This window comes from Macaca fascicularis, chromosome 4 (genome assembly GCF_037993035.2).
Source record: "Macaca fascicularis isolate 582-1 chromosome 4, T2T-MFA8v1.1".
Lineage (NCBI taxonomy): Eukaryota > Metazoa > Chordata > Mammalia > Primates > Cercopithecidae > Macaca > Macaca fascicularis.
Window position 1 is genome coordinate 158629010 of NC_088378.1, and position 18444 is coordinate 158647453.

General features: G+C 42.3%; 1 long non-coding RNA gene across 1 annotated transcript; it reads right to left on the reverse strand.

The window, feature by feature from the left end:
- Nucleotides 1-154: 154 nt before the first annotated feature.
- Nucleotides 155-18002, reverse strand: LOC135970699 (uncharacterized). The gene is made up of 2 exons (XR_010586535.2): nt 17866-18002; nt 155-4327 (listed from the first exon to the last, which is right to left on the reverse strand). It is a non-coding gene; the product is annotated as an uncharacterized lncRNA (long non-coding RNA).
- Nucleotides 18003-18444: the final 442 nt, after the last annotated feature.

Here is an 18444-nt window from a genome sequence, read left to right on the forward strand (position 1 = left end):
AATTCAAAGAAGTCTGATTTCTTAGTTCAAAATGGTCAATTGCATGCATATTAGATGAAAAGGGCATCTAATTTCCTATGTACTACCACGGAATACATCAATCTAAGAAACAAGAAATTATTTTCTCTGGTAGAGAAACACATATACACATGTGTGTGTTAAACACTCATTTATTTACTAAAAACAATAAACATTTAAAGAGTAATTACAGTGTGTCAGGTTCTATATCAGGCATTGGATATGCAGAAAGGAGTAAGACAATTTTGCCTTTAAAAACCCGTAGCATATATTATATGTCTGTATTGGGTTATTTGCACTGGATAAGTCAGAAAAATAATGGCTTTAGATTCCAAATTTTAGCTCCCCCTGCTTCTTTTTAGTTCATAACATAGAGCTGGTCTTCAGCATCTTTCCCTTGCATACCACCACGTGATTCTGTTTGTGCCCCCAGTGACATTCCATCTCCCGTGTCAGTTTCCACTGCTCTCATGCTTTCTCCAACCTCAAAATGAACTCTTAGGAAGAGCTAATTAGTCTACCCTGGTTATAAGGAATTTCTAATAAGAAGTTTCTGTATTAACTCTCATGTGGTTATTTGCCTTGAGGCAAAGCCAACAAAACTGTATGCTCATGAAAGAAAGATAATTTTCAGATACCTTCAGGTATATTATTTACTTTTGAGTAAGCCACAGCTACCAAATCATTTCCATCTGAATTTTGCAGCTAAGTCTGAAGTTTAACACTTTCTACGTTTTCTATTCCACCAAATGTCCTGCTTTCAGGACAAAACCTGTATTGTGGATGTGGAAGAGAGGACAGGGGATTCTCCCCACAGTATTTCAGGTCTACATACTAGGCATGGGGATACTACAGTTTGTACATTTATTATCAAAAGTAGTATTCTGATGTGTCTTTATCAGTTGTGCAGATGTCCCCCAACTTACAATGGTTTGACTTTGGTTTTTTGACTTCACAATGGTGTGAAGGCAATACTCCTTCAGTAGAAACTGATTTTCAAATTTTGGATTTTGATCTTTTCTTTGGATAGCAATATGTGGTATGACACTATCTCAAAATACTGGGCAGTGGTAGTGAGCACATCTCCCAGTCAGCCCTGTGAACACGAGGTGAAACCCGTGATACTCTACAGTGGACTGTGTTGTCAGATGATTTTGCCCAACTGTAGGCTAATGTAAGTGTCGGAGCATGCTTAAGGGAGGCTAGGCTAAGCAGTGATGATCAGTAGGTTGGGTATATTAAATGCATTCTCAACTTATAAAGCGATGGGTTTATTGGGACGTAACCCATCATAAGTCAAGGAGTATCTGTATTCTTTTGGAAAGACTCAAGCTTGTAGCCCAAATTGATCAATTTGGTGCATCAGCATATTGCTCTATTGCAAAGTTTTGACTTTCAAGTATGCATATGAAAAAAAATGATACTGCATATAAAATGTCTGCTAGCCATGTTGATCATTAAACAGAAAGCAAGCCAACAAATAAAAACCAGCCAATAAATAATGAATGGAGCATGAAAACCAGAAAGCCCAAAGTGACAAAAGTGTCAACAGTATTGGCCTCTATACTGTAAATGATAATTTTACAATTAAAATAGAATTTTTTTCTTCTGGGACTCAAAGAAAAATAATGATGGGATATGATGATGTGTGTTTCCAGGAACACCTGATATCACAGACACTTTTGTTGTTGTTCCAACAAAATCTTATCAGAGTAAGTGGGTTACAAAGAGGCAATCTTATCAAAGTTGGGGGACAAGATGTTAAGCTTTGCCCCCATTACACATGCACACACATGTGCATATGAGCCACACACATGCACACACTCACATGTGATTATAACCATGCAGTGGCTCCTGAGGAGGCTTTGCAGGGCACAGTCAGAAAATCTTTGCCTTAAATATTTACCCTGACAGAACCTGAAGCAATAATAGTTGGGTTTGGCTCAGTGCCTAAACTCTAAGTTTGTAATTAGTCCCAGGGGGAAAAAAAAAGATATTCATGAAAAATGAGTTTGGGAGGGAAGGTGGGAGAAATCTGGTTTGAAATGTCTATATTTGCTTATGGGGGCATGTGCAATTCACTGGGAATCTTGAGTCTTGGGTTTAACTTTGGCTACTAACTAATCTGATGACCTTGAACAAGTTACTTAAGTTCTCATATTTTTCATATTTGTCCCTATTTCCTCGTACTTGTAACCATACAATTGCAACAAATTATCTCTGTTGACAATCCTTTATGAAGAAGCTGTGTGCTACCATATGTAGGAAAATATATTCCAAAGACAAACATGAGGGCGCCTAAAAATTCTTTCCCATGAACATTCAGTTTACTAGGCAATAAATAAATAGAAGAAAACAAGGTAGTTCTGCAAAATACAGTCTGTCATTTTCAATAACTCTTGTCATCTTTCACCAAGCAGTCCCTGCTGGCAGTGGAACCAATTCTTGGATTTAGAAAAAATTTACAGCATGGTGCTTCAACTTCACCAAATGTCTTTAGCTGCCATCCATCCATGGCAAAAGGAATCCAGCTGTAGGGACCAATCCCAGTGTGATGCTCCAAGGTCTGGCCAACCACTGTATGTGCAGGACCTTGATCCTCTCCCTTTCCTGGATTTCCAAGTGGATCAACCATACAGCATGAAAGGCATTATTAGACAAGAGAAGCATGTCATTGAGATGGACCAAAGCCAAGTGAGGATGATTTAGAGCTCCATGTACATGCTTAAGCATTCACACACAACTATGTGAGACAACTTGGAAGTACAGAACCCCTTGGAAGGTCCGCAAAATATATTCATTATTTTCTGCCCAAAGTTATCTTGTCCAACTCCTGTTGAAGTTCTTTACTCACAGTTTTCCTATTTGTTTAGTTGATGCCTTTCTGCCCATGTCTTCATTTTCCTCCTCCAGTAGAAGCAAGAAGTTTGCTAATTGCACTGTTGTCATTACAGATAATAATGACCACATATTCTGAATGTTGTGGTCAGCCTAATGAAAATGAAACCCATATAAAAGGCACATAGTCAACAGGCATATTGAAATATGCTTCAAGATGACTCCAAATATGTTTACATACCATTCAACTCATGCTCAACTAAACTATTCCCCCTTGTTTTTTGGAGACAGAGTCTCACTCTGTTGCCCAGGCGCTGGCATGATTACGGCTCACTGCAGCCTCAACCTCCCAAACTTAAGTGATCTTCCCCCTTCAGCCTCCCAAATAGCTGGAAGTACAGGTTCATGCCACCACACCTGGCTGATTTTTGTATTTTTTGTAGAGACAGGGTTTTCCCATGTTGCCAAGGCTGGTCTCAAACTCCTGAGCTCAAGCAAAGTACTGGGATCATAGGAGTGAGCCACTGTGCCCAGCCTAAATCATCCCTTTTGGGGAAGATCTTTTGAGACATCCTATTATAACAATTCTGGTACTATTAATTTCTGAAATTATTGGATAATCAGTTCTCCTTAATTAGCTTGGCTAATTGAAATTTTCTTATGTAAGATTAAGAATGTTCACCTCGACATTGGGTTTTACAGGTTGTGTAAGTTCAAGTGAATAAGCAGGGCAGTTTGTGTAATTTAAGATCATGTTCTATGTGAAGAAAGAAGGAAAATAGGGTTTCCCTTCTTTAAAACAATACTAAAACCTAATTTGATCAATACTAAATTCTAAATCTGTACTCTGTATAGTAAAGCTATACAGGATATATATAGAGAGAGAGAAAGAGAGAGAGAGAGAGAGGAAGAGAGTGGGGTGCGTGAGAGAGAAAGGGTGTGAGAGAAAGTGCACAATTTTAAAAAATACTAAAACCAGTCATTTGTTCATTCAACATTTATCAAGCAACTACTACGTGCTAAGCATTGTTCTAGGTGCAGAGTAGACAGAAAGGAGTAAAACAATCTAATCTTGTGAATTTTTTGTAACGATATAGGTAGCACATTGTAGAGAAAAACAGATTTGAGAAGTTACATTCAGTCATGCCTTCTTAAAGTTTTAGTGTAACTATATGTAAAGGAAATGAGAGCTCTGATATTTTATCAGAATTTACCAGTACAATGAAAATGGGCCAAAACATAGAATAGGTAGGGGAAATTGTCGAGATTTAATAAATTCCCATACCATTAGTTATTATTGCACAGCAGATTTTCACCTGAAGTTACATTTGTGTGACAAAGAAGTGTTGCCTAATAATCAAAACTATTTATCATAAGAAATAGGAGACATATGGGAAAAAGCAGTAGCTCTTGCTTGCAGTTCTGGGGATGGGGAATTATCCCTGAATCTCAGTGAGCCTCAGTTTTCTCCCTGGTAAAAAAAAAAAAAAAGGAAAGAAATTGTCATTCTACCTTGGAATTAAGTAACATCTATAAATAGTGTCTTCTTCCAGCACAAGCTAAATTTGTGAGGCCAGAGACCACATCTATGTGTTCCCCCACGATGTCCCAAGTACCTTGCTTTAGTTACAAATTCTACAAGGCACTCAGACATATTGGCTGAAAGACGGTAAATGTTTGTTAAAGATTATCCTGAGGGTGAGATGAGGAAATACATGACAAATTACTCAAACATTGTGAAACATTATTCTTAAGTTAAAGAACTCACTTCGTATCCTGCTGTTTTGAGATTTTGCAGTTTGGGCAAATGCTTGATCTCTCTTCAGGGATAACTAAGTTGCTCACCAGGAAGACCTCTGGGCCTAAACCTTTGTGAACAAAATCTGGCGTAGTCGCTAGCAGCATTAGCATTTCCCAACTTTCCCTTGAGCTGGCTTTTCATTCTCAGGCATTTCAAAGCCAGGTTTCAAAATGAAACTTCATCTAAGCCTCTGAAAGCATCGTCCACTTTTGGCACCAAGTTGGAATTTTATGATGTTCAGGGATGAAGGTGCAGACCCCAGCAGTTTTGCCCAGTCTGTCTTTTTCTTTCTTTCTTTCTTTCTTTTTTTTTTTTCTGAGACGGAGTCTCGCACTGTTCCAGGGCCAGAGTGCAGTGGCGTGATCTGGGCTCACCGCAACCTCTGACTTCCCAGGTTCAAGCGATTCTCCTGCCTCAGCCTTCCAAGTAGCTGGGATTACAGGCACCCATCGCCACGCCCAGCTAATTTTTTGTATTTTTAGTAGAGACAGAGTTTCACTATGTTGGCCAGGCTGGTCTCGAACGTCTGACAGCGTGATTCGCCCGCCTTAGCCTTCCAAATGCCTGCTGGGATTACAGGCATGAGCCACTGCGCCGGACCTGCCGAGTCTGTCTTTGAAACAAACTTTTATGTAATGAATGACCAGGAGGGAAACCTATGCAAACCTAAATTAGGAAAAGATTTGGAAGACCTCCTAAGAACGCAATTGCAGTACGTCATGTAGCTTTAATCAGTAGTCAGTTTCTCCCTGTTGGTCTTCAGAAGAAACCAAATTCGTTCCCAGCTGCCAAGCACAACATTTCTTCATCCGCGTCTACTGTAGTTGGTTTCCTAGGAGGCAGGTTTTTGTCCCAGTTCCCAGCCATCTTCCAGGCAGAAGAGCGCGCTGATTAATCACTCATTCATGGTTCTAGGTGAGCTCAGTGTTTGAGGAAAAGCATTTTCTTCGAAGGTCCCTATAAAACAACCACCCTCACAAATGACCTGTGAGATCTCTGGTCCCCGAGCATCTTCCTCTCACCTCCACCCCAGCAAGCCCCTTATTGCTACGCTTATAGACGACCAAGTCCTCACCAACCAGCAGGCTCCATCTCATGACTGAGCGCGCTCCCAGACATGACCATCTCTCTACCACCCCGCCAATTCCATCTCAAGCCAAACCTCATTCCAGACAGTGACTCGTCGAGGTCCCCTCTGAACTCCAATCCCTCAGTTTCTGAGAGCTGACTCCTGACCGTTCTGCAACACTGCCCCAATTAAACTGTGTGCCACAGCGTGATGACCACATAGTCTGGTATCACATCTGAAGTATTTCATTTATTTCCCTTCAGGGACATCAGTAATATATTTTTTCCTACCTTCAATGAATGCCCTATTGAAATGCCTACGGAAAGACAACTAACTGTTAAGGACATTTACCATCAGCATGGAAGTTCCGAGGTTTTATGATGTGCCTGACAGAACCAGACACAGATATCTTATACTGGGCATTTAGGGCATTTATAATTTCCTGGAAAGCCAGCGTTGCCCTGCTTACACCTGGAGCCCTGCTGAGTGTTCCTGACTGGCGATTGTACCCAGATGTCATACTTAACTGTTGATGATCAGTTTCTGGGTACTGGGTAATGTAAGAGCAAGACAGGCCCAGCGAAATCTTGTGTAAGGAGATGGTCTCCGTTAGTGTTTGTGCATATGTGTGTGTTGTGTGTGTGCAGATACAGATGCGTGTGTGTGTGTGTGTGTGAGCGAGCATGTGTGTGTGTGTGAAGGGGTGGTATTCTAGCAGGGAAGGATTAATTCTTCAGAAGGGCTAGGGAACCCAGGAGAAGACAGATCTGATAATAATGATTAGGGAAAAAAACTCTTTAAAAGGTTCTAAAGGTCAGCACGCTGTTCCTGGAGAGGAGGGTGAAAGCAGAGATGTCCTCTCACTTCTATCACATCTCCTTCCCTCAGTGTCACACTCAGCTCCATACTGGAAGGGAGTGCTCTTTGCACCCATCAGTTCAGGACAGCCGCTTGTCACCAAAGTGCTGGGAAGATGAAAGGAGACAGCCTGTCTTCCTGAGCCACTTCCCAGCTTCCTGCAGACGCGCCCAGCCCCATGCACACCAGCCATAGCTGTGTCCCGGGTGACCTTCTACATAGACGCAGCAGAAAGGCCCCTGGGCCCATTCACAACCCAAGACAAGGCCAGCGGCGACAAACACCAAGCAGCTGTAAGAGAAGAAAGGGACTTGGGGAAGGACCTGTGTAACTCCCATGAAGAAGCTGAAGTCAAAACTTTGCTGGGAGAAAAACGATAGTTTATCAACTATTGGAAAAATAAGCCACTACTGCTTGGTGCTAAGAAAAATGAGTGGTATTTATTTATTATTTATTATTTTGAAATAATTCCAGACTTAGAAAAAAGTTGCAACAGAACAAAATATTTCCAAAATAACTACATCACATCCCCAAATGTTAATATTTTGCCTTTACCACATTTTCTTTGTCATATTCTGTGTGTGTGTGTGCACATACGTATATATAAATAATTTTAATATATCTAAGATATGTAATTTTCTTTTCTGCACTTGATCTTAGCCAAAAGGCCAAGAAGCCGTATATAATTTTCTTTTCTGAATTGTTTAAGATTAAGTTGCAGGCTGACATGGTTTGGCTGTGTCCCCACCCAAATCTCATCCTGAATTGTAGCTCCCACAATTCCCACGTGTCATGGGAGGGACAAAGTGTGAGGTGACTGAATCATGGGGGTGGGTCTTTTCCATGCTGTCCTTGTGATAGTGAATGAGTCTCATAAGATCTGATGGTTTTATAAAAAGGAGTTCCCCTGCACAAGTTCTCTCTTCCCTGCTGCCATGGAGAATGTGACTTGCTCCTCCTTGCCTTTAGCCATGATTGTGAGACCTCCCCAGCTCTGAGCCAATTAACTGTGAGACCTCTCCAACTGTGAGCCAATTAAACCTCTTTTCTTCATAAATTACCCAATCTCGGGTACGTCTTTATCAGCAGCGTGAAAACGGACTAACACACAGGCATTATGTCCTTTTACTCCTAAATTCTTCAGTTAATATCATGTAATTCATAGACTTCGTCCAAAGTTTTAAATTCTCCTAATCATATACTTTATAGCAAAATAATTTTTTTTTTCTGGCTCAGGATTCAGTCCAGGATTGTGTGTTGCATGTAATTGTTTTGTCTTTTTAGTCTCCTCTAAACTAGAACAGTTCTGGAGTCTTTTATAGTCTTTGTCTCTCATGATCTTGAAATTTTTGTAGAATGTCCCTCAAATTGGATTTGTTTGCTGTTTTCCCTGTGATTAGATTAAGATAATGTGCTTTGGGCAGGGATGCCACTGCACAAGATGTGACTTCCTCATGCATTGGGTCAGGAGGACAGGACACCTGTTTGCTGGGTAAGTGATGAGGTTGACTTTGATCATTTGGTTAAAGCTCAGCCTGTAGGGTTTCTCCACTATAAAGTTACAATTGGGCCTTCATAATTAATAACAATCTTGTGGCAAGATACTTCACAACTAGGTCAATATCCTGTTTGTCATCAAACTTTCATTCACCAATTTTAGCACCCACTGATGATTCTTCCCTGAATCCACTGTAACCATGATGTTTGTCAAATGATAATTTCCTAATTTTATTATTCCTGCAACACTTATTAGTTGGCATTCCACTTCCTTTTCTCTTATTTTTTATTTTTATTTGTGTCAATGTGGACTCATAGATTCTGATTTTATTCAATAGATAATAATCTGTTAATGTGGTGCTGATTTTTAAACAGTGACAGTAAAACATTGGGATCTGGAAGACCTGATTGTTTAAGAGTCCTGGGATATAGTTTCCTTAGAGATAACTGGGAAATGGATCTTGGGAGATGTTGAGATGTCGTGAGACGAGTGAGATGTTGGTTTGGATTGTGGTCAGTGAAGGAAACTGAGTCCATGTGCCCAGCCTGGAGCTGTCCATACTAAGTGGAATTAGGAGAAAACATTTCCTCCAGAAACCCAGTATTTGGGCCTTTAAAAGGCTACTGTACCTAATGGAAGTCAGAAAGCAGGAGCTGGAGGGTATGCCAGTCAACCTAATGGCCATGAAGATCAAGTCAGTAAAGGCTTCTTTAATTTTGGAACTAATCTGACCTTCATAAAAGGCAAGCTGAACAGTGACCTAATCTGAATGAAATATGGCCCAGGGTCGGGAGTGCCTTTTGAAGGAATTTCTATTGGCGTTGTAGATTCTAGGGCCCTCTCATCCTCTAGGCTTCCTTTCCCCTCTACTGGCTTCCTCTTTCATCTGCCTCCTGCTCACCTCTTCCTTCTCATCATTAGCTTATTTTTATGACTTTTTCTTTATTCATTGGCTTGTGCCTTAGGCACTCAAGGGCATAGCTCTCTCAAGAAAGTTGGTCCTCATATCTGAGGATTTCGCTTACTGAACTCTCCTTAGAACTGGAAATACCTGTCTGTTATGCTCGCATAACTTGCGAGTTATGCTTTGCAGAAACTGCGAAGGGTCTCGTATTGGTCAAAACACTTTGGTCGTAAGAAAGATAAATCAAATCAAGCTCATGTAAACACAAAAAGACATTTGTTATCAACATAAAGAAGTGTTGGAATGAACCCAGGAGCAGAAATATCAAGAGATCTGGAAAGGGATTAAATCGTATCTGAACAGTTGTCCAGACCCTCTGTGGTTGTCTTTGTACCTCTTTTGACGTCAGTTTTATTATCATTTCTCTTCTCTGCAGATTGAGTTTCCCTGCATCCCTGGTCCACATGGTGGAATATGCCTACCCCTTTGAATCCAGAGTTTATAGGAGATAGTGCCATTGAAATTCAGGGAAAGAGAAATATTTGTGCATTAGACAATCCCATAAATATCCCCTATGGTACTACCTCCAAATTTACCTAATTTATGTCTTAAATTTTACTCTTGGTAAGTCACTATTTTGTGTTAGAAATCCTTTATCAAATATAATTAAAATAATTTTAAATGGGATTTAAAAGTAAATTGGTGGGGAAAAAAACAAAAAAATTAAAGCCTATGCATAATCTATCATCTAGTGATAGTACTATAAATTTTCTAGTGTACATTCTTCTATCCCTAACTCTGTGTGTGTGTGTGTGTGTGTGCATATTAGCCACATGGGAATAATATACATATATTGTCTTATAACTTGCTTGTCTCACTTAATTATCAGTATGTTACCTTGACATTTGCATTTCTTCTGCAAAACAATTTTTTTTTGAGATGGAGTCTCACTCTGTCACCAGGCTGGAGTGCAGCAGTGCAATTTCGGCTCACTGCAACCTCCGCCTCCTGGGTTCAAGCGATTCTCCTGCCTCAGCCTCCTGAGTAGCTGGGACTATAGGCGTGCACCACCATGCCCAGTTAATTTTTATATTTTTAGTAGAAACAGGGTTTCACCATGTTAGCCAGGATGGTCTCCATCTCTTGACCTCATGATCCACCTGCCTCGGCCTCTCAAAGTGCTGGGATTACAGGTGTGAGTCACCACACCTGGCCTGCAAAATAATTTTTGATGGTATTCCTTTATATGACTGTACCATAATTTAACCCATTCTCTGTGTATAAGATATTCTTTGGATGTCCGCTTAGCTCACAAGCCAACCAGAGAATTAATAGCCTTTGCTCCAAAGATATGATAGCACGGTGGCTCGATTCTTCTGGTCAAAATATATTGGCCTGGAATGAACCCATAAACTAAGCTCAGCAAAGAAGATTCTCCTTCCTAGAAAATGAAATTTGGAGCCTATAGACTCCCAGTTTCTTGTGGAATTATAAACAATTTTGGGGAGGTGTGGAACAGCCATATCTTCCCATAAGAAAGAAGCAGCAGAAGATGTGGATAATTGGAGAAGATTTTTAGAGAGAAGCAGGGACAAGAGATGGAAAGAAAGAAACTCCTTAGACTCCCTATAATTTTTCAGTTTCCAATTTCAGTCCTGTGTTGGGTTGAGTGTTGCCTCCCCAGAATTTGTGTCCCCCTGGAACCTCAGACTGTGGCCTTGTTTTCAAAGAGAGTGTTAACAGACGTAATTAGCTAAGGATCTCAAGACGAAATTGTTCTGAGTTTAAGGTGGGCTCTAAATCCAATGACCTGTGTTCTTATATTAAGAAGAACAGACACAATAGGTTATTTTCAGTTTGTGGACATTATAGATTATACTACAGTGAACATTCAAGTGCATACATTTTAGTGCACATTTCCAATTATTCCCTTAAGATAAGGTCCTAGAAAGGGAATTACTGAATCAATGGGTGGACTGATTTTTAAGACTTTTGTAGACCAAATTCTCCCCCACAAAGTAGTATAAAAGAGAATGCCTATTCTCTTCATCCTTGCCAACAATTACAAAATATCTTTCAGGGTTTTTTCCTTAACTTCAAATGCATGAAATTATTCGTGTAAATGAGTTAATCAGATCACTTTCCTGCTCCATGGAATATTCTAGAAAATATTAGGCCCTGAGTTTGGGGACCACACAGGACTTGCTACAAGGATTAAGGAGGTATACACATGGAGGAAGGTGAAGACAAACATCCCTTATCTCAGCTGTGCCTATGGCCATGCTGACCCTTCCACCTTGAGGATGTGGGTGTTCGCATATCTCTTTAATACGTCACTTAAGGTGACTTTCAAACAGTGATTTGGAGGAAGAATCCCACGTGACCTTGTACATCTTATTATTATTTCTTTTTTCTGGAGAGGTGGAAGTGATATTAGTGGTAAAATGACGGAAGAGCATCCATATGTTCCTGCTTCTGAAGATCAGTGTGGCCTTTCTCGCCACTCCGTTAAGGACAAAGATGAAAGTGTGAGGCTGGAACAGCAGAGTATAGAGCTGAAGGGTGATGTCACAGTCACCAGTGCTGGGGAGATAGCGGGGACTTTTTAAAAAGAGTTGACAAAGGCTATAAAAGCATACAGGTTAGGGTGAAAGAAGATAGGCATTATTTCAATACTAAGAAGAATTGAAAGCCAAAGATATTAGTCATCAAGTTCTTTCTGGGCAGTTAAGTTAAATTAAAACTCACCCTCATAATCTGCCCAGGTTCTCTGACACACACACACACCCATACACACACACTCATACACCCAAATGGGCGGCACACAATTCTTCAGCCTCTGCCTGCAGAAATAAAATCAATATCATGTTGTACATAAAACACCTATTTAATCTAAAATTGCATTTTATAGTCCATTTACCCCAGCACAGTAGCCCAAAGTCAGTCACTTCTTTCTGTTCATTTCTCAGCTGCGGCTCACTTTTCATTGTTCTCCCTGTCAGTGTCAAACTTGCGAAGAGGCTTTGAAATAGACAAGAAAAGCTCCAAGAGGGAAACTGCAGCTCGGAGACCCTGGGTGGAAAAGGCACGGTGCACACACACACACTCGCACACATGCCTCTAAGCGGGCATGTATTTCTTTAGCTTTACTTTTTGTTCTCCCAGTTCACTGTAGCATGAAGAAAAAAGAAAGAAAAAGAAAGAAAAGCCTCAGAAGACAGTGTCCGTGTGTGTGGTGTGGTGTGTGTGTGTGCGCGCGCGCCCCTGAGGTTCTATGTGTTGGGCACATGGGTTATGATGTCAAAACCGCAGACGTAGAATCAAAGTGATGTCTATAGAGTATATTCTCTTCCTTAGGGGCCTGGGTTTTACTTGCGTAATCTATCCCTCGGTCAGTCGATTCAGTCCTGGCACAGTGTATCAGAGTCTAATTCATTCTTTATGTAAGAAAGAGAAAATTTCAACAAAGCAGTACTTATGCTGAGCTAAAACAGGCCGAGTTAACACCTGTCATCGGAAGCATCGTGTATATAGTTCAGAAGTTTTCACAAGACCTTGTTAATAGTTACTACCTATGGCAGTGGCAAACTCATTCCATAAATGCATGTGGATGAGAAATGTAGCTTTCTTTAGTTTCCTTGAACTCAATTTCTATTCTCAGCCTCCATCTGTACAGGTGACTGAACGTGTTCTTGGTCAGTTCAGGGTCCCCTCATCTCCCATATGAATTCAGGGGTAATGATGTCCTCTACCAAGATGCCAGGCAGGAGATGGGTCGCTCTGTGTTCACATTGGCATCCACTGCGTGCCATTGCCTGGCCTGATCCTCAGAGATCCATGCACACAGATGACTGCACTCTCCCCTGTGGCTCTAATGTTCTGTCCTCCTCCAGTCACAGGACTGTCCCGCTGCTCCTATCCACCCTAGGACACTCAGAACTCTAGGACACCCCAGCCACCTCCCTTCCTCTCCCAGGCACATGGGAATCTTTGGGTATGCCCCTCTCTGACAAGCTCCACAAGGCCCCATGTAGACCCCACACAGCCCTCTTGCCTCTGGAGTCCACCTCCCCCACAAGGCTCTCCCTGAGAGGGAGGGTGAGAGTCCCCTCTGCTCTCCTGTCCCTCAAGCCCGCCTGGGACCCAGTGCTCTCTTAGCAGATGTATGCCTTTTCTCAGCGACTCATCTCTCTCCTCCGATTCACTGCTTACCTCTGGCTCAGGGAATGCTCTCGGGTCTATAGAAGCTGTAGCAGGTGATCACGTGGACTCTTTCAACTGCCCCGTTGTGCCAGTCCCCTGGCCTCTGTGTACATTTGCTTTTAATGGTGTGCACCTGTGACTCTCCTCTGAGATCTACGCTTGGACACGCACATGCAGAGAGCCTGAAGCGTCTGGGAGTTTAGATCCCAATCTCCCCACTCCCGGGGTGGTGTCTAGCCTTAGACTAATGGGTGAGGGAGTTTAAAAGCTCAGATCTCTTATCTCGGGTTGGCACACACTCTGAGGCATCATTTATACTCAGATCCCCTTGAGGGATGAGGCTGAAGCGAGGAATTGCACCCCCACTTGGCTGCTCCCCTTTCTGTAGTACTAGGACACTGGTGTGCCCTCCAGATCAGGGCTGGGGACTGAAGGACTTCTCCCCCAGCTACTGGGAGTGCTGCTGGAAGACAGCCCTCTGCTGGGCGCCCACAAGGGAATTCCCACAACTGAAGAGAGTAGCCTCTATCCAAAGCCGTACCTGTCTCAGGGCAGCCTGCATCCAATGACTGATCCATGCAGGAATATGAAGACCCAAATGGGTTGCCCCAGTTTGAGATGGCTCTGAAGGGTCCCTGCAGCCTCAGATCTCTCCTCTGGTCAGCCAAAGGCTTTCTTGACGTAACCCCAGAGCCCAACTTCTTCTCCTATCCAATGCTGCTAAAGTCCCTTCCTTTTCACAGGTGGAAATACTGAGTACATTCCCAAGAACTTCCTGCACATTAACAAGGAGCTTGGTGCAGTGGTTTGAAACGTGAGCACTGGAGACACACTACTGGAATAGTGAGCCAATTCTGCTACTCCCCGGAGAGGCTATGATGGGCAAAATACTCCATTTCTCTCTACCTCAGTTTTCTCATCTGTAAAATAGGGGTATTAACAGTACCTAACTTACTGAGTTGTAGAGAAAAGCAAACACACACACATAAAAACATGCTTTAAATGGTGCATAGAACACAGAAAGTTCTCAGGAAATGCTAGCTATTTTATAATGCTTACAAGTTCTTTGCATTTTTTCTCAGGGCAAGACTTTTGAAATTCAAAAGCCAGGAAAAAACTCCAGGCTTCCCCTAGGTCACTGCTTCCTGAGATAATGAATTTGGAACAGTCTAGCTTGAAAGGGGAGAACAGGTAAAAGGAAGAACAGGCAGGAGGAAAGGGGGAAAATTGGTTAATATTTTAAAATATTATCCTGCTGTGTGTACTTAGACCCTTTCATCTCGGAATAAGCTTACGCATGTAACACGGAAAAAATCATCTCATTATCTTGATATAAGATTTTTTTTTTTGATTGGAAATCACGGTGTTTGGTCACCATCTTCGGATCCTTAAAGTGCTGTTTAGCCAAACTTCAAGCTATAAGTTTTCAATTAAACCTTTTCTATTCTGAACAGGATCATAGAGAAAAAGAGATAATCAAATTCGTCAAAACCGTGTAGAAATAGCCTCATTTGGTGGGAGGGGAAGAGAAAGGTTAGTTCTCCGTTAACTTGACAATGAATTCTCCCCAAAACGAGGAACAAGGTCATTTCACATTGAAGGGCTATTTTGGACTCTGCAGATGTAAAAACTAGGGCCTTATTTGTAACAGGTGTGCATACGATGTTTAGCTCTTGACTTGCAAGAGACCTTTCCTCTCTGGTATAAAACAACGGCTTTAGGCATTGCCCGCTAATTAAAAAACAAGTGTAAAAGGCTCCCCCCTTCTAACCTTCATAACTGTGAGCATCATCCAGTTCTAAAGCCAGCAATGCTGGGGTGGGGGGACACCTTATGGACAACAATGTCAGAAGCACAGCTCGGATTTGGAATCAATATTTCTAATCCCTCTCTGGGGGAAGTGAGCTTAGCACAATGAATCCGCAGGCTTGGGCTCTCCTGAGGTATTTTTCTCTTTCTCCCTGGCACGGATAAAATCTAAACTGTACTTAAGAAACGGTGTTAAATGTGTTAGTTGACTGAATCTGGCATTTATAATGCAATTTAGCAAAGTTTTATATTGACAGCATGACATTTTTAAAGGGCCCTTTCTGATTAACAAGGTTCAGAATCACTCCCTTGATTATGCTTGCAGAGTGAGTATAAAACGCTGCAGGCTCTGGAAGCCATGAATCGGGGCTCTGTTAGCATTACACACATTTTGCTTTCTTAGTGACCATTCTGAGGGAGGATCAGGCTGGAACTACATTTTTTAGGACAGAAGAAAATCTGCTTTCTCACTTCGCAGGACCTTTTTTTGTGAGAAAAAGACCTCTGCAGGCCGAGGAGAGGCCATAGATTCCAAGCCAAGGCCGAGTAACTTGTCCTCCTGGAGGTCCCAATGTTACTTACTGTTTTCTTAAAGTAAGTCTAAGAAATCCAGCTTGGGGCAGACGGAAGAGGGGCAGAAATTTCTCTTTCCAAAGAGCAAATTGACAAAGTTTTAAATTGATCTTAGCTCCGTTGCTTTCAATGTTTCTATTAAACTAAATATTTCCTGAATATCCCGTAAAGATTCAACAATCTCATTTGGAGGTCACAAGGGAAAGATGCGAGAAATGTCAGCATCTTTTGACAAATGGCGCAAGGGCAACACGGAGAATCACATAAATGGTTCCAGCTGGTTCACAGTGGACTCAGACCTGTGTCCAATCTCCTGCAAATGATGATCGTAGCAACCATCTCTTGAGCTTCCAAACATGTGCCAGACACTCTCAGTGTGCCACCTACAGAGATTTTCAGTGTATGGGTATATGTGCAGTAAGCTGTCCATAACTAATTTACAATTGTAGCCATTTTTTCAGTTACAATTCAGTGGCATTAAATACATTCACATTGCTATGCAACCATCACCAACATCCATCTCCAGAACTTTTTCATTATTCTAAACTGAAACTCTGTGCCTATTAAACTCTAACTCTCTCTTCCCCAAGCTCAGTCCCCCGGTAGTCACCATCCTACTTTCTGTCTCTATGAATTTGACTATTTTAAGTCAAATTCATAAGGCACCTTATGCAAGTGGAATCATACAATATTCATCCTTTTGACTGGCTTATTCTACAGAGCATAGTTCTTCATTCACCCATGTTGCAGCGCATGTCAGAATTTCCTTCCTTTTTAAGGCTGAATCATATTCCATTGTGTGTACGGACCACACATTTTGTTTATCCTTCATCTGTCAGTGGGCACTTGGGTTGTTTCTACCTTTTGGCTGTTGTGAATGATGCTACCGTGAACATGAATATAGAAATGTGTGGACATGGGTGTATGTGAGTGTATAAATCTAGCTTACCTCTGATTTCTGCGATAACGCTGGAGCAGAGGTTTCCATTTTACAGGTAAGGAAATTGGCACTCAGAGAAATGACCTGCCTAAGATCATACTCCCGGATAAGTGGTGATTCCGGGATGTGAAGCCATGTCTATCGGCCATATTCTCTCCCTCTGTCCCTTAGTTCAGTGCAATCCACGTGCTCTGTCCATTCAGCATTTGTACTTCTGTAGATATCAAGTAATGTTTGGGACAATCTCTTTTTCATCATCAGTTGTGATGTTTTCTATTGAGGGATTAAATCAGAAACTCACAAGAATTCAATAACAAATGCCCAGAGACTTCCAAGATGTTGAATGCCCCTTCCTCAGCATGCAGGGAAAAGGTGAGGAACCCGGGAACTTAGGAAATCGGTCCCGTCCATGCATGTACACTGGCATCTACCTTGAAGGAGGAGGGAAAGAGGTTTCACTCTCAAAGCCATGTGTCAACCTGGGATCAGAGGGGAGAGACCAGACCCAAGGGGGTGCACAGGTGTCTAATTCTCACCTCCTGCATCGCAGGCCACCAGGGGCTTAGGGAAAGGGATATTGAGACCAGTCCAAAGAAAAAAAAACTTGATGTTCCTGATACTTAAGATTACATTTCAACCTCTCTGGGCCTTGGACTCCTTACAGATGTTTCAGGAATACTATTGTGAACCCAAAGGAGAATTTAGTGTGTCTGATCACTTATGAGCAAGTCCAAAATAATTCTATTTGCAGAATCTTACTCGCATAGGTTTTGCTTTGAACTAAGGGGGAAGAAGAAGTAGGGGATAGAGCACTCAAGTGAGGGTATACGTGGGCGCACAACTGTGTCAGTGTGGCCGTGAGTTGGTAGAGGTTAGTTGTATAAAGGCACAGGGCACACACCCTGCAGTCCATGTCCCCAGTAGAAGGCAAGGGAGGAAGCTCTCCTCAGGCATCTTAAACCCCCAGGCCTCAGGGAGCACTGGGCGATGTGGCATTCTCCAGGGAGCAGGGGGCAGTGAAAGTGGGAAGGTATCTTCAGGAAACTTAGGGAGCAGAGGCTGTCACCACCTAGGAGCAACTAGAGAGGAAGACAGTGACAAGTGCTAGTGACAAGCTGCTGCCGATGGGAGCCCTCCAGACCTAACAGGGGTGAGACCTTGACAGCGATCCTACATGCATGAGAGGGGCAAGAGCTGAGACACCAGGCTATTGTGCTGTTTCTCTGGACCATTCTATCCCCACAGGCTGATGCTTTTAGAAATCATATAGTACCTCCCACCCCTATCATCCTATGACTCGAAGCAGCAATATTAACAATGTTCCACAGAGTACAAGAAAGACCGAGAAACCCACCTGGGGGGCAGGGGATCAGTCAGCACACACACCTCAAACGCCACGACAATGTCAGTTCCTTGAAAACAAGTTGTACATGTTGTTTCTGATGAGCCTGGGACCCACAGCTCCGTGCTGCTGATTCCAGCACTAATGTCAGACTCCTGGGCCCAGGCACAGCGTCTGAGCTCTGTGGCCCCCCCAACCCCGTGGTCCTGATGCATGCCATCCAATCCCCCAGGCACACTGCAGCGCTCCATGTCAAAGCAGCGCCTGGCAGCATGTCACAATTAAAGGACCTATCAGCATTTCCATTCTAAATACCCCCTTTGGAAGGATTTATTATTTGTCCATTAAAATAAATTGAAGGCTTGCTGGAACACAGAGCCTCAGCATGTAAGCAATTTGTTGGAAGGGCTTTATTTTGTGTGTGTGGGGTGTGTGTGTGTGTGTGTGTGTGTGAATGTGAGACTAGATTCAAACCCAATTTATTTGTAAGCTAACAGAAAACACCATCAAAGGAACACTTCACAATCAGTATATTTTTTTTCTAGAAACAATAGCAAAGGACAGTCAAGGAGTGCAAATGTAACCTGGAAA